Source organism: Cucurbita moschata, unplaced genomic scaffold (assembly GCF_002738365.1).
Source record: "Cucurbita moschata cultivar Rifu unplaced genomic scaffold, Cmos_1.0 Cmo_Scf00147, whole genome shotgun sequence".
Taxonomy (NCBI): domain Eukaryota; kingdom Viridiplantae; phylum Streptophyta; class Magnoliopsida; order Cucurbitales; family Cucurbitaceae; genus Cucurbita; species Cucurbita moschata.
The window spans coordinates 1-3,751 of NW_019268663.1; the positions used below are offsets into that span (position 1 = coordinate 1).

Here is a 3,751-nt window from a genome sequence, read left to right on the forward strand (position 1 = left end):
CAAACAAAAATAATGAGTTTAAAATTACCAAACAAAATATCAATTTTCAAATGGAATGGAGACATAAGACCATTCGAAAAATGAAAAGGACAAAAGAAAAATATTAAATACATTTTCAACTAATGCATTTGGTTGAGAGATATTATGGCCAATATAAGAAAAATATAGCATTAACCAATTTTCAGGGACACATATGGATCCTTAGCATACTAAAATGACTGTTATTATTGGTATCAAACCAATAACAATTCATATCAGCTAAATCTTCCGATTAATAACTAGGCCTGAGAAAGAAATTGAATTTATTTTTATATCTATCAACATGTGCTACTTTTATCTAAAACTTGATCACGAGTTTGTCTTATTTGCATTGTAAAATTATGTATTTCTTTGGATATCATTTCTATTTTTAGAATTGAAACAAAAAAGTTGGACAAATTTCAAATATTGATGCGCCTAAAAGATATGGACCAACAACAAGAAAACTTGGAAACAACAAGAATAAACAAAGGAAATTTGTGTATGTACCATTATCTTCAAATCTTGGAAACTATGAGCATTCCTCTCCTTTCTTGACATAAAGACTTACTTTTTCGAGACTTGGACCATAAACAGTCATCTACTCTTACTCCTACTCCCTTCTCTAAGAATCAACATATCATAATCATTCCATGAAGGCCGAGGTAGTCTTATAAAAGAAGATGAGGGTACCACTTTCTATTGCAGAATTTCTATGCGAATAGAGAATGAACCATATTCTTTGGAGATAAAATAGAGCCTCGAGCCTAACTTCAAAGGTATTACACAAATTGTTCTATGATATTTTTTCTAGGAACTCTTTGTTATGTTGTCCGTTAAAGGTGTCAGGAAAGGGACACAGATTCTCTACTGCACTGATCTCCCAATAGAAGTTTTACCCAGGTCATCTGTCGTCACAACCTTTTTAAGGAAGACGCGCCCAAATAACCAGTGAATAATAACATTTAAAGAAGTTTCAGAGAGCGAGAAGAGGATTGTGATAGAAGTTGCCCTAGGTAAAACTTCTTTAAATGTCTTAGCCAATCATGACCTCGAAATGAGGAGTCTCTTGGACAACAATAACATATGGACAACAAATGTCTTAGCCAATTGTGATGGTCATGATTGCTCAAGGCGTGTCGCCCAAATAATCGGTAAACAATAACATTGTCCAAATAACCGCCTTGGACAACAAATCGTTTACAAGAATGGCTGAGACATGCAACATGCAACCACAGGCCACACGCCTTTGGCAATCGTGACTGTGACATCTGCCCCCACACAATTTATTGGATGAGGCTAACTTTAGGTCTCTCGATGCGCTTTCAGCTGATCTCATAATGAGGAGTCTCTTCCAACCTATTAGGTGCTGTTGAAAATCACTTCTCGGTTTGTTGAGTCTTCATGTCTTCTCTATTCGTGTCTTTCCTACTTTCTTCGCTTGAAAATTTTTTCTTATTTTTTCTGACGTCATATCACCTGCTTCTGCTTGATGTTTTCTTGGTCGAAATAATAACGTTTCAAGTTACTAACGTGGACAACAAGGTTAGTCCGCATCCATAAGAGAAATTGGATTCTATATGGTGTCTTCATAATCTTATGGATAACTTTAACTAGTCCATAGTATTTTCACACAAGTTTTTGGTTCTTGTTGCTTTGAACTCGAAGTTTATTTGAACTTAACTTATATGAACTCTTTATTTTTCTTGAAATTATTGTGGTTGACGCTTCCGACTAACCCTTCTCTTCATCCGTCTAGATGATATTTCTGTGTAAACATGTGTTGCTTCAGTGGTTTGTTTCTGTCTCCCTTGTTCAGTATCTGACCTTGTTTTTGTCTCTTCTGGTGGGGATAAATCCATTATCTGACCTTGTTTTGCATCGTGGTGTTCATGTAGTGGCAACAAGGTTTCTATTGAGGTTGGCTCAATCGAGCTCCCCTTTTCAATCACAACAGTAGCAGCAAGCGTAGATTCATCATGGCTATGATTCTTTCTCAACTGTAGTTTCGACATCATTTTCAACCCTCTTGGTTGTTCTGAATGATCATCGGGTTAGACTCCATTACTACTAGACATTTTGCTAGGGCCATGTAAATGACTTTGTGTTTAAGCAGGATGTTCGTTCCTGACACGACGTCGAAGTCATCCATTTCAACTATCACTAAACAATTTGCCTAGTCCAAGGCTCCGGCTTGATTAGAGTTCTCATTGTGACTCTCAAGACAAGCAAAGCTTCCAATTTGACGGCGTTCATCTTTCCTGTATCTTGATGCCAAAGGATGTTAAAATATTTTGCATCGGTCTCCATCATGAGTTGTGGGTGGCTCTAGAGTTGACAATGGTGTTCCTTACTACTTTGTGCTTTACCCAAACCTCGACATACATAATATATATATATATATATTCATTTAACTATAACACATATTGTCCATGAAATAATTGTAACTCTTATGCTCATTAATATTATAATGGCTACTACCTAAATTATAACCTAAAGTTGATAATTGATGTCCAATTAGTCAACCCTAAATTTGTAATCTCGAGTGATTGAAATTACAATGAAAGTAGTTTAAACACCTAGTATCTTAAAGGAAGTTCGTCTCTTCTAATAAAACACGAAGTTCTCTTTAATATCATTAATACAATTATGCTAGACATGAAACTAAAACTGCGTTCAATTTAACTCCATTTTATTGTCATCTTGAATGACGTGTAGGATATATTCTTGATTTACCTTGATATTTCATATTAGTTAAGCTTTTTGCAAAATCACAATTAGACAACAACAACGATGAACTTGGGTCTGTTTATGATTTTAAAGAAAATTTCTTTCTCCATGTTATTCCTAATAACTCTGCAACTAAATTCATATTATGCTAAGAAACAAATTTTTTGGGTTGTAGTTTATTCGATAACACTTGCATATTAGAACAATTCAACATTACATGCCTTACTTACAAGTAAAATACTAGACCATCAACTTTTTATTTTATAGTCCAACAACCGCTCAAGAAAAGAGATTTCAAACTTGAGAGAAACAAATATATTGAGTAGGAGTTAAAAATGTTGGTAATTTTTTAGAAAGGGCATTTGGTCTAGTGGTATGATTCTCGCTTAGGGTGCGAGAGGTCCCGAGTTCAATTCTCGGAATGCCCCTATGTTCATTTCTCACTAGATGAGCCTTAGAGCTAGTGTATTTTCATTTAATGATAATGCTTTTTAATATCATTTACTTGTGTACTCCACGTATGTAATTTTTTTTTTCTTCTCTCATAATCGCAAACCCTATGTAAATAATTTAAGAGCGATCGAGATCTAAAAGATATAATAATAATTGCTCATGGATTTCATTAACAAAGAAAATCAATGAAATAATGATGATACATTCCATAAACAACTTAATATATAATCCATAATAAGGGCATTTGGTCTAGTGTTATAATTCTTGCTTTGGGTGCAAGAGGTCTCAAGTTCGATTCTCGGAATGCCCCTCCAAAAGAAAAAAAGGACAATTTCATAAGAATAAAATAATTTTGATAGTTTAGATATATCAATGGGGCCTAACCTAAAGGAATGTGTGGTCATCTATTCCTAATCCTAGAACTGTAGGAACTTTTCAGTCAAAGTGTCACAATCCACTTTTCAGTCAAATAGGTCACTCTAGGTCAGGTCATCTATTCCTAATCCTAGAACTGTAGGAACTTTTCAGTATAGGTCACTCTAGGTCATCT

At 34.6% G+C, this 3,751-nt stretch overlaps 1 non-coding gene across 1 annotated transcript; it reads left to right on the top strand.

Annotated features, from left to right (window-relative positions):
* The first annotated feature begins 3,104 nt into the window (after positions 1 to 3,104).
* Positions 3,105 to 3,176, top strand: TRNAP-AGG. The gene has a single exon. It is a non-coding gene; the product is annotated as a tRNA-Pro (tRNA).
* Positions 3,177 to 3,751: the final 575 nt, after the last annotated feature.